Consider the following 14,575-nt stretch of genomic DNA (forward strand, 5'->3'; position numbering starts at 1 on the left):
TAGGCATAGGGTTAAGGTCAAAGGGTTAGGTTTGGGGTTTAGGGTTAGAGTTTGGGATAGAATTAGGGTTAGAGAGTTGGGGGTTAAGGCTTTTCCAGGAGCAAAATCCCCAGCCAGAGCCATAATGGGTTAGGAATAGGGTTAGGGGGTTAGGGTGTTAGCGTTTGGGGTTAGGAAAATGTTAGGATGAGGGGGGTAGGATTGGGGTTAGAGTTAGGGGCTGGGATTTAGAAGTTAGGTTTGGGGATTTAGAATAGTGTTAGGGTTTTAGTGTTAGGGTTAGGAATTGGGAGAAGGGTTTAGATTGTTAGGGGTTAGAAATAGGGTAGGGGATTATGAATAGGGTTAACGTGAGGGTGAGTGGGTAGTGTTGTGGTAAAGGTCGGGGTTAGGGAGTTAGAGTTAAGGTTTTGAGGTTAGGGTTTGGGGTTAGGAATAGGGTTAGGGTGAGAGTGTTAGGGTTGGACTTAGGTTTAGGGGGTTTTAGTATAGTGTTGGGGTTAGGTTTTTGGCTGCGGGGCTAGGGGATTAGGGTGTTAGAGTTTTAGGGTGAAGGTTAGGGGTAGGGTTGAAGTTAGGGTTAGGGGCTTGCGGTTAGGTTTAGCAGGTTAGGGTTAGAAAGTTAGGGAGTTAACATTATGGGTTTGGGTTGGGGTTTAGTATTAGGGGATAGGGTTAGGTTTGGCATCAAGGTTTTATGGGTTGGGCTTAGGGGGTTATGTTTAGGTTAGTGTTAGGGTTGGTGGCTTAGGGAGTTAGGGGTTGAGGTTAGGGTTAGGCAATAGGGTTGGGGGTTAGGGTTAAGAATAGGGTTAGAGTAAGAGTTAAGGTTAGAATGTGAGGGTTAAGGGGTTAGGGGTTTGAGTTATGGGGTTAGGGCTAGGGAATTTGGGTTAGAGTGTTATGGTTTTTGGTTCAGGGGGTTGGGATGTTAGGTTTAGGGGGTTAAGAATAGGGTGAATGTTAGTGGTAGGGTTGGAGTAAGGTGTTAGCGGGTTAGCAGGTTAGGGTTAGAAATTTAGGGAGTTAACGTTATGGTTTAGGGGGCTAGTATTAGGGGATTGGGTTAGGGGTTGGGGTTAAGTTTAGGTTAGTGTTAGGGGGTTAGGGTTTGGATTAGCGGCTTAGGGTGTAAGAGGTTGAGGTTAGGGTGAGGCAATAGGGTTAGGGGGTTAGGGTTCGAAGGTTGGTGGCTTAGGGTAAGAGTTATGATTAGAATTACGGGGTTAAGGTGTTAAGCTTAAGGGGTTCCAGTTAGGGTAAAGAGTCTCAGGCCAGAGCGCCTTACATTCATTTTAAAGCCCCTGACGTCACTGTCCTTATATGCACAGTGACATCAGGGGATTCACCGGGCTCAGCGCTTAAAGTAGCGCTGTGCCCAGGGGCTACAGGAGACGTATCCATCATTACTCACATAAACATAGATATATACACATTGTACACACATACACACATACATATATACACATTATAAAGATATTTACATAACAAACATACACACTTATACATACATATATACACATATTACACACACCTACATATATACACATACACGTTGCACATAGATACATACATATATATACATTACACACATAGACACGCATATACACACTATACACATGCATATGTATACATATTACATACACATACATGTTACACATAGATATATATATATATATATATATATACATATATCTACAATTATACACATACATATATACACATTACACAGACATTGGCACAAGTATATAAACTTTAAACACTTTACATACATACACATACATATATACACATTACACAGATACATATATCCACATTACACACTTACACATATATCCACATTACACACTTACACATATATACACATTACACACATACATATATCCACATTACACACTTACATATATCCACATTACACACTTACACATATATCCACATTACACACTTACACATATATCCACATTACACACTTACACATATATCCACATTACACACTTACACATATATACACATTACACACTTACATATATCCACATTACACACTTACACATATATCCACATTACACACTTACACATATATCCACATTACACACTTACACATATATCCACATTACACACTTACATATATCCACATTACACACTTACATATATCCACATTACACACTTACACATATATACACATTACACACATACATATATCCACATTACACACTTACACATATATACACATTACACACATACATATATCCACATTACACACTTACACACATGACACACTTACACATATATCCACATTACACACATACATATATCCACATTACACACTTACACATATATCCACATTACACACTTACACATATATACACATTACACACATACATATATCCACATTACACACTTACATATATCCACATTACACACATACATATATCCACATTACACACTTACACATATATACACATTACACACATACATATATCCACATTACACACTTACATATATCCACATTACACACTTACACATATATCCACATTACACACTTACACATATATACACATTACACACTTACATATATCCACATTACACACTTACATATATATACACATTACACACTTACATATATCCACATTACACACTTACATATATCCACATTACACACTTACACATATATCCACATTACACACATACATATATCCACATTACACACTTACACATATATCCACATTACACACATACATATATCCACATTACACACTTACACATATATCCACATTACACACTTACACATATATACACATTACACACATACATATATCCACATTACACACTTACACATATATACACATTACACACATACATATATCCACATTACACACTTACACATATATTCACATTACACACTTACACATATATCCACATTACACACTTACATATATCCACATTACACACATACATATATACACATTACACACTTACATATATATTCACATTACACACATACATATATACACATTACACACTTACACATATATCCACATTACACACATACATATATCCACATTACACACATATATATCCACATTACACACTTACACATATATTCACATTACACACATACATATATTCACATTACACACATACATATATTCACATTACACACATACATATATACACATTACACACTTACACATATATCCACATTACACACTTACACATATATACACATTACACACATACATATATACACATTACACACATACAGATATGTGATTACTCCGGGGCTCCTGGAGATCTCCACACTTTATGAGTGCGTTCAAAAGTCTATTCCGAAAAACTTGCCTCTGGTAGAAAAGCAAAGGTCATTCCCAAATATATCGTTCAAGCTGATCATTTTTATTACTTTCTGGTATTCCAAATAGACGGATGTTATCTAACAAGACCTATTCTCTAGGTCCAGAAGTTTATTATTATTATATAGCTTTATCTCTTCCTCCATGAATAGGTTACGGCCTAGAAGGACATTAAGGTTGTGAGTAATGCATGTAGTCTGATATTCCAATTGGTTAGATCTAGTGTTCAAACTGATCAAATCATCTTTTACTTCTTTAAAATCCATTTTCATTTGTTTGCGCTTCTCAGGCATCATCCTTTGCATCACGACCTCCATTGTTTTTTTTTATTAGTGCTGGCGGTATCTGCAGAGTGTCCGTACTAGAGGCCACCATTACTTCCGCCATCTGTGAAATTGTGCTCTCCTGTAAACTTACTTTCTGTGTGGGATCAGTTATTTTAGTTAAATCCCCAATTGTTCTTCTTCTTTACCCCTCCACCACCCATCAGAGAATTCTGAAAGTAAACTGATTTAAAGCAAGAAAGTGAAACCTCCCTTAAAGTTGTAACTTGCGTTTTGGAATGGAGAAGTTTCTTTGTTGCACTGGTTCTCAATACTTATTAGGTAAAAAAGAAAGGTTCAATGACACTCCTTCCAGTAGTAAACGTTTTCCTCCTGCAGCCACCCCTAAAACAGGAGAAGAGTTCCTTGTTTGTAGTCGGCGCCCTCCAGGGTTTAGATGCGTTCTACAATGCTGTTCTGTAAGGGGTCTTACATGTGCCGCTGCCGGAGCCGCCAGCCAAAGTGGCGTACAAAGTAAGTGCAGAGTTGCCAGCTTCAGTAGCAGTACGCAGTCCACAGCTTGCCTGCACATCACCTCCTGATCAGTGTTTGGGCATCCACTTGGCAAATGAGATTTCATGTGGATAAGTGTGAAGTTGTGCCTTATAGTCTTGGGAGGAGATGTCTAAGGGTGACATAATAAATCTATATCAGTATATAAATAGCCTGTATAAAAAATTATGGTGAAAAGCTGTTCCCTTTAAAATCTTCTTAAAAGACCAGGGGCAACTCCCTCCATCTGGAGAAAATAAGGTTCAGTCTCCAGATGTGACAAGCCTTCTTTACTGTAAGAGCGGTGAATCTGGGGAATAGTCACCACAGGAGCTGGTCACAGCAGGGACAGGTGATGGCTTCAAAAAAGGCAAAGATAATTTCTTACGGCAAACAAAATCCACACTTACTTAAATGTATAGAATTCTTGTATGAACAATTCTCCAGTATGATCACCACATAGGATCAGGATGGAAATGTTTCCCTTTTGGGCAGATATGAGTTTGTTTTATTCCTTCCTCTTGATCAGTAGGAGGAAACAATGGTCTAAAATGTACCGCTACCTCTTACCTTCATCCACATCCTCTCTGATGCTTTGGTTGAACTTGATGTACATGTGTCTTTTCTCAGCGATGTAACTATATAACTATGTGAATGGAAATCATCGCTCCTCCTGCTAATAATTCTGCTTCTTTATGTTGTGTCGTGGAAATCCATCGCTCAAAATATATTAGACTGAAATTTATACGAGTCCCAACAGACTCTCAAGGCCAGACTCCATTAGTCAGAATCCTAATTAGGATATTTCACCGATATATATCGAGAGACGAGAAGAAAACACACAGACACGCTGAAATGTTCAAAATTCTCATCTGAAGGATTTATTACCAAACTCAAACTGTTAAACTGAAATTCAGAAGGGGTGTAGGCTTGAGGTAAACCAATCAGAGACAATGTAACAATATTTGTTATTCAGTAAAAAGCATACAATAAAATACATCATTATAATTCTTCACACATTATGTTTACAGGTTTCTTATCTCTCTTTTGGACAGAATGTCCTCGTGGAGATGGGGGGAGACCTTCCCTCACGCATACTTGCCATCCCCCCATCTCACTCCCATCTCACTCCCTGTCCATCTTCTCATGGGAACCAAGGTCAAAGATAAAACATACGAAATCAACATTACTTGTATTAAAGGAACAATGACTTTTCTATTCACTACAAAAGAACCAAGATGGGAACTCCAGACAAGATGGCTGCTGCACGAAACTAAATCATTTAAACATTATCATCACTTTCACATAATACATATCTTAGTAATTCGGCCTCCTGCTTGATAATTCACAATGTAATTTCATACAGAGAATATAAGCAAATAAATCATCCTTCACAAACCTCCCTTTTTCTCATATTAAATTACAGAAATTATATATATTATGATTATGAAACTCAAACAATATATCAATAGGGCCACAACTAATATGATGCCATCACCAATGTCCGGTTAGGGTGTGGGGTCGCACCAGTGTATTGACAAGTTATGTACATCATCGTCCTCTTCTTCTCCTGTCTTCTGATTAGAACACTTGATACTGCTGATGGATTCACTCAGGTCTTTGGTCCTTACTTTGATCTTTGCTGATGTCATCAGGACTTGATTTGGTCTTTTTCATCTGTCAGACACCGTCTCTTTTAGTTTACGTCACCGGGCTATACACAACACCTCATGCTGTGAGCCTGGTGTGAGATCCCACGTAGGCGGATTAGTGGGGTGTTATTGTGACCCCACAAACCCTCCGCTCATCTGTCTTCTTATCTTGTCTGGGCGGCTGCTTGGAATTGTGACACTGCCGTCAGTTCATGACAAACGCGTTGTACTGGCTCCGGCTGCGCCTGCCGCACCTCAGTAATGGAGTTCATCGTATCAAAAATGTTTTAGTTGATGTTTACTGGCACTTTCTGGGGAACCCCAACCCTTGTCAATTGTTACTAATCTGGTGATAACATCTACGTACTATAAAAGTTGTTCTAAGTACATACAATAACAATGTCAGGCCCTTAAACTAAATCAAACAAACACCTTTTATATAAGAAAAACTTCTCTGTTCCAATGGACAGGGCACCTAGAAGATGTGTAATTTTTGGGTACATTTCATTTGCACTTGGTGTCACGCTTTCCAGCAGGATTTGTACGTTGATCTGAGCTGATTGCCTGGAACATTTCCAGCTCACCAAAATATACACAGATTCCACATGTTTATCTGACAAATGTCACAAACCAATTTTCCTTACTCTAATTTGTATTGCATGGGGAGGCCTCTCAAGGTCTGTTCTCTTTGTGGGAGGCGGGTATGATAAGGTTGGCACCGGTCTACCAGGACTGTTCTGTAGGCAAATCAAACAGCTCTAACAGAATTTAGCAGCAACAGCTGTAAAGCCTGGGACATACCAATTAGATCTTACCAAATCGATCCTTGCAGTCTTGGGGCATATGTGAGGTCATACACCATCAATGCAAAAGCCATCAAGAGTGCCTTGGGTCTTACCGGTTCACGTTCCCTTATCCGTCCACATTCTGTTAGAATCTGGTTCTCACGCCTTCCGCTCCCAGTTGGACTCGTCCTATGGAGAACAAGCTTTTTCATTGTATAGACATTAATTGATCTTAATCAAATAATTAATTTGAAGAAAAACATTAACAAATAACATCTTTACATCAAACGTTCACATTGAGCAATAACTAGAGATGATACATGCAAACTCATTTTTCTTCTTTATATATATATATATATATATATATATATATATATATATATATATATATATATATATACACACACACACAAACACTGCACAGAATTTTCCTTTCACAATAACAACGACAAAAAACAAATAACTAAAAATATTTTCAAATGGGAATATTCCACTTCTGTACCTTTTATCTGACGCATGACTCTAATAGTCCAATGCTAAAGCTGGTCCAGAACTTTACATAAAACTTAACTTCAGTATTTAATATTCCCACAACACTTCTTAAATACAATTATTAAACAAACTAACTTTGGAATAATATCTGGAGAACTGCTGATATCGTATTGTACAAACATCAGGTCAATACTTGGGATAACACTATTCCCCTGTCACTTACACACAACGTCTGCAGTGGGGAAAATACAGGCCGGGCTTCAGCCCCCCCTGAGAACAGGTCTTCACACACGAGCACCGCGTCATACACTTCTACCTCGGGTAGTTGTATGTTCTGCAGTCGCTGGGACTGTTAATCTGGCCGGGCTGCACTTTTCACAGGTACCTTTGCTGTTTTACCTATGTCATGCCATGCGCACATCATGCCGGCTGCTACAAACCTAGTGGTGGCATTATTGTATCCAGGGACAAGCCAATTTACTGACACCTGGCTGCATATACCCTTGTTGTCAGTTCTGTTTTCTCTTGCTCTCTCAATTGGCTTACCCGATGATCCAATAAAGTTCCTACTACCAATGGGCCCATAATTGTGGGCGATGCCAAAAGCGTACCTAGAGTCAGTGTAAATGTCGGCCGTCTTACCTTCTGCCAGGTTACAGCCTCAGCGAGCACCTCCAGCTCCGCTCCTTGAGATGAACAAGTAGGTGAGAGTGGTTTCTGGGTAATTTACCTGGTGCCTCGTATCCTGTTCTACACATGCTGTATATGATAAAGTATGTCTACATTACAAATTTACATTGGAAACCCATGTCACATATAGATAGAACATTTCAAAAGGGTGGAGTTTTATTGTTCCACATTTATCTGATGATCCAGAACACTTGTAAATCCCACCCACCAGGTCCTGTAAATACCTGATTAATACAAAAACAAACAAAATATGTTACTGAAATCTGGCATAAAATAAACAATATTCAAAAATTTTTTTTTTGTTTTGCCTTCTCCCCATCTAAATCTGTAAAGACTCATCTGTGAGTGACGTCACCTCTGCCTCCTGTGTAAATTGGCTGGAGGGGGATCTGGAACCATCTACACATAAAAACCTCAAAATATAAGTTACTGTCATACACATTTAATCTGGGTTACTCCTTGAAGCTCATACACATTTAATCTGGGTTACTCCTTGAAGCTCATACACATTTAATCTGGGTTACTCCTTGAAGCTCATACACATTTAATCTGGGTTACTCCTAGAACCAAATTCATTAATTCAAAACAAAATAAAACACAAAACAAAACTACCTGATCAGTCCCTTCAACATTCCCTCCTATTTGGACTCTGCGAAAATAATGTAGCAGGGTTCAAAACTACATATCAACATAATGAAATTAGACACTCTATCGGGGTGGCACTAGTTTAACCCCCTGTAATACACAACAGCCTGGAACAAAAAAAAGATTACTTTCTCCTGACAAAAATACATTTTATCTTTAAAATGACCTGCAACCATTTACCTGTAAAACATCTCACATTTTCAAAAATAACATTTAGGCAGCACCATAGCACGCGCCTCATGTGTGAAAACAAAAACAAGACAAATGTAATTAGTTATTCAATAACACAGAAAATAATATATCTGGTAATATTAATTACTGCAAACCAATAAACTATACATAAAAATAGGGAACAGAGGGGGCACATACATCATCAAAACCCCGTGTCTCACAATATCTGTAGTTTAATACATTTGAATTAACATTAAAACATTCCAACATTAAATCTTATCACATTATAACACATTAATCTGCAGTGTAGCTTTTATCTTTTTACAAACAGATCCAGCCGGCTGTAATATTTTTCTCGCTTGGTGTAGTTACAGACGACTGCGCGTGCGCCAAGATAAGACACAAGATAAGACACGTTACATAAAAAAATGAAAAAAAAGTGGAACTGATTTTAACCCCATACACAAAACACTAACATTTTTAGACATTACTGTTAAAAATAGGAAACATACAATATAGTTCTGCTTTTATTGTGGCCATTAGTTTCAAACTTCAGACATGTTACATTACACACATCACACAGATGTCTCATCACATCACACATGTTACATTGCACACATCACACAGATGTCTCATCACATTACACATTACACTCCCCCCGTTCTGACCCACGTTAGTCACTGCAATGTACCCGACTGCTCCGTTTTCTTCACTCTTCCAATGAAAATTTACACCTGTATTTAAATTGTTCTTTCTCACATGCAAACATCCTTCTTACGGCTGCCAGCCTTTTCAACAATTTTTTTCAGTGTGTTATTTTGCCTTCACATACTTTATAATTAAAGCCCCAGCTCCTTTTGCTCATTCTAATGTTGGCCGGGACCAGTGCCCCAAAGCATCTTTGTCCAACTTCCTCCTGACCCCATGGTCGGAGAGCAGTAGGGTGATTTCCGGTAAATCCCCCACCTCCAGGCAAACAGGCCACGTTTGCCGACAGATATCTCAGACCAGTCTATCTCCTAGACTGTCTTACCAATACGATATCAAAAGTCGTTCCTCCAGACATTCTAGCAGCAGGATCCTCTGATCCCTCACTGTATTGAACATCAAGAACAGACAAAATGCTGCCAATCAACAATTACAAGAGCAAATTCTTCAACACAATCGACATTCATGAACCTCCATTGATTCAAGCAGGAGTTGGTAACACTTCACTTATGCAGAACACTTGCTGCCGGGGGGGGGGTGTCTTTCAGTTCATAGAGCCCATGATGTAACATATATCCCAAACTCTTTCCTCTAGCACTTTGCAATGGTTTCACATGCAAATTATATTTGGTAACATATATATATTATCCTCCCCGCTCAGCCGTTCACTCTGTGGGTTGTAGTCTAGGGGGCTGTTATCTATGTTGGTGATAATTTCTTTACGGGCTATGGGTCTGAGCCAATACCAATGTCCTTCACTGTAATTACTACTACGACACAGGTGGCACCTGGGATAAGTGTCAGGGTCATTCAATGAATACAGGATGTTATTTTACAACGGTATTCAATCCAGCGGTCTGATGTTATACTACTACAGACTTAATTACTTGGATGTTATTTTACATCAAAGTGTATATGCCGGATTATCATGTGCTAGAAATCAGTCTGTACTGATTCCCACCTTATGCCAGTCTGGCAATGCATACAACTGGTTTATGGACCCTTACACACAATATCACTGTCTGGCAATGCGTTAGGAAAATATAAATGATTTTCTAATACAGTATTCAAAGTTTTTCCCTATTGTACTGGGTAATGGTATTGAGTGCAAATTCAATATAGACACAATTGCTTCTCCTTGCACTGGATTCTACATTATCAGGACTTAACCATTGAAGCCCCTGTGGTACTACATGATATTACTCATAACTATCCAACTTTCTATGGGTCTGAGCCAATACCAGTCAATACCTCCCAACTACAATCCCAGACAAACGGGTAACAGAACAACTATTAATCCTCAACAATTTTACACAACTAAATAACAAATAACGCTACAACAAAGCAACAAGCAGAAGTTTTGTTTTTTCCTCACAGTCCAAAACAACTCTTTGCATTTCAAATACTTCACATGTGAGTTACGACTTCTCTCTGCCATGCGCTACGTCACTGCATTCCAAAGGCTTCTCACAATTTTTCCTGGTTAACTATGTATTTGCTGGCAAAAATTCTCTCATGTCTTTCATATCAACAGTTTAAGATCACGTACACACCTGCAATCCTTCATCACACAAAAAGCTTCAACATACCTTTTTGGATCCATCTTGCAACCCACTGACTAAGGAGTCTCGTCCATAGAAGTGACGTTCTGACAGCTGGATTCCAAGGCTTACGCAATACATGTGTGAATGGTGTAAGAATAAGCTCCTTACCTACCGCGGTTTTTTTGTAATTCACAGATGCAAAGCCAGACCTCTCCAGTGACAGCTTATCAGACGTGCAATCTTCCTGGGTTTTATCGGCACCATTACTGTCGTGGAAATCCATCGCTCAAAATATATTAGACTGAAATTTATACGAGTCCCAACAGACTCTCAAGGCCAGACTCCATTAGTCAGAATCCTAATTAGGATATTTCACCGATATATATCGAGAGACGAGAAGAAAACACACAGACACGCTGAAATGTTCAAAATTCTCATCTGAAGGATTTATTACCAAACTCAAACTGTTAAACTGAAATTCAGAAGGGGTGTAGGCTTGAGGTTAACCAATCAGAGACAATGTAACAATATTTGTTATTCAGTAAAAAGCATACAATAAAATACATCATTATAATTCTTCACACATTATGTTTACAGGTTTCTTATCTCTCTTTTGGACAGAATGTCCTCGTGGAGATGGGGGGAGACCTTCCCTCACGCATACTTGCCATCCCCCCATCTCACTCCCATCTCACTCCCTGTCCATCTTCTCATGGGAACCAAGGTCAAAGATAAAACATACGAAATCAACATTACTTGTATTAAAGGAACAATGACTTTTCTATTCACTACAAAAGAACCAAGATGGGAACTCCAGACAAGATGGCTGCTGCACGAAACTAAATCATTTAAACATTATCATCACTTTCACATAATACATATCTTAGTAATTCGGCCTCCTGCTTGATAATTCACAATGTAATTTCATACAGAGAATATAAGCTAATAAATCATCCTTCACAGTTGGGTGGACTATAGGCCCACAAGATGTCAGGGCCCAGTTGTGAATGTGACCTCTGTATCCCCCACAGCTGCACCGCTGCCTCTCTCCTGCTGTATTCTGTCACTGCTGAGAATTGTGCTTGTGTTTAACCCCTTCACGACCAGCCCACGTAGATTAACGGGCTGCCGTCTTGGGCTTTTCTCCTGCAGCCCGTTAATTCACGTGCTGTCAGAACAGAGTGCACAGCGCTCTCCCTGTGCTCTGAATCTCTCAGCACACGCTGCTACTAGCAGCCTAAGTGCTGAGAGAAGACATCAGGACCGGATTGGTGTCGGTCCTGATGACATGATCACCATGATAAACTTATCATGATGATCACAGCAAAGTTTGTTGCAGCAAGAAACTTTCGTGCTGTTTGTTACAAGGTTTCTCCTCCCTCCCTGTCAGATCGTTCTGAGACAGTGGGGGAGAAGAAGCTGTGCCGAGCAGCTGCTGTGTGTCTCATATAAAGACACAATGACTGTGAAACACACAAAAACACCTCCACATAGATAGTTTAGTGTAGGCAGCTAGTTATAGTTTAGGTAGATAGTACTCAGACTAGCACAATTAATTAGTTAATTAATAATCAATTAGGGCTTAGAATATGTGTGTGTATATATATATATATGTGTATATATATATATATATATATATATATATACACACACACACATACACACACAGTATATAAATATATATATATATATGATTTTATATATATATATATATATATATATATATATCTGTCTCTCTCTCTCTCTCTCTCTCTATATATATATATATATATATATATATATACACATACATATAAAATCATATAGATATATATATTTATATACTGTGTATGTGTGTGTGTATATATATATGTATATATACACATGCACGTCTATATTATATATATATATATATATATATACACACACACACGTAATATATATTATATGTAGACATATATTTGAAATTTGCTAATACTAAAAATTTATAATTAGTGATGTTATATATCTATATCATCAAATAGATATATACGTACATGTATACACACATATACTTATATAAATCTCTTCATATATTTGACACGTCTGTAAATTCTAAATACATTGATTCATTGTTAGGCTGTGTTCACACAGAATTTTTTGCAGGAGGAAAATTCCTCCTGCAATAACTGCTCCAGACGTTTTTTGCACAGTTGTTTGCCAAAAACTCGGCAAAACACTCGTCGAGGTGTTTTTTTTTACTCTTCTGACTGATTGAAATGGAGTTTTGGAGGCGGAAACCGCCTCAAGATAGGTCATGTCGCTTCTTTTTACCGCGATGCGTTTTTTTTGCTCACGGTAAAAAAGCTCGTCCAACTCCCATTGAAATCAATGGGAGACATTTTCGGGCGGTTTTTGACGAGTTTTGCGGAGCGGTTTCCGCGCCGAAAAACTCGTTAAAAAAACTCTGTGTGAACAGGGCCTTAGGGTTGTTCATAAATGTATTGATCAATGGATTAGTGGACTTTTTCTTTGTTACTTTTATTAAAACTGTTACAAAAAATAAGTAAAAAAAAAATACGTAAAAAATGGCACGCAAGTTATATACCACTGAAGAGGCATTTGCTCTCTTGGATTCTGATAGTGAATGGGGTCACTTTTGGGGGGTTTTCGCTGTTTTGGTCCCTCCACGGCGTTGCAAATGGGATATGGCACCGAAAACCGTTATAGCAAAATTTGAGCTCCAAAACCCAAATGGCGCTCCTTCCCTTCTGAGGGCTGTCGTGTGTTCAAATTTAAGTTTATGACCACATATGGGGTATTGCCGTAATCAGGATAAATTTCTTTACAAATATTGGGGCGCTTTTTCTCCTTTATTCTTTGCAAAAATTAAAAAATTTCTATGTTTCTTCAGAAGAAATGTCGATTTTCATTTTCACAGACTAACGCCAATAAATTCAGCAAAAAACCTGTGGGGTTAAAATGCTCACTATACAACTAGATAAATTCTTTGAGGGGTGTAGTTTCCAAAATGGGGTCACTTTTTGGGGGTTTCTACTGTTTAGGTACCACAAGACCTCTTCAAACCAGACATGGAGCCTAAAATATATTGTAATAAAAAGGAGGCTTCAAAATCCAAGAGGTGCTCCTTTGCTTCTGAGGCCGGTGCTTCAGTCCATTATTACACTAGTGCCACATGTGGGATATTTCTAAATACTGCAGAATCTGGGCAATAAATATTGAGTTGCGTTTCTCTGGTAAAACCTTCTGTGTTACAGAAATTTTTCTATTACAAATGAATTTCTGCAAAAAAAATTACATTTGTAAATTTCACTTCTACTTTGCTTTAAGTCCTGTGAAATGCCTAAAGGGTTAAGAAACGTTCTAAATGCTGTTTTGAATACTTTGAGGGGTGACGTTTTTAAAATGGGGTGAATTATGGGGAGTTTCTAATATATAAGGCCCTCAAAGCCACTTCAGAACTGAACTGGTCCATGAAAAAATAGGTTTTGGAAATTTCTTGAAAATGTGAGAAATTGCTGCTAAAAATCTAAGCCTTGTAACGTCCTAGAAAAATAAAAGAATGTTCAAAAAACTATGCCAACATAAAGTAGACATATGGGGAATGTTAACTAGTAACTGTTGTGTGTGGTATTAATATCTGTTTTGCAAGCAGATACATTCAAATTTAGAAAAATGCAATTTTTTGCAAATTTTCTATAAATTTTGGTGTTTTTCACAAATAAATATTGAATTTATCGACCA

This window comes from Rhinoderma darwinii, unplaced genomic scaffold (genome assembly GCF_050947455.1).
Source record: "Rhinoderma darwinii isolate aRhiDar2 unplaced genomic scaffold, aRhiDar2.hap1 Scaffold_81, whole genome shotgun sequence".
NCBI lineage: Eukaryota > Metazoa > Chordata > Amphibia > Anura > Rhinodermatidae > Rhinoderma > Rhinoderma darwinii.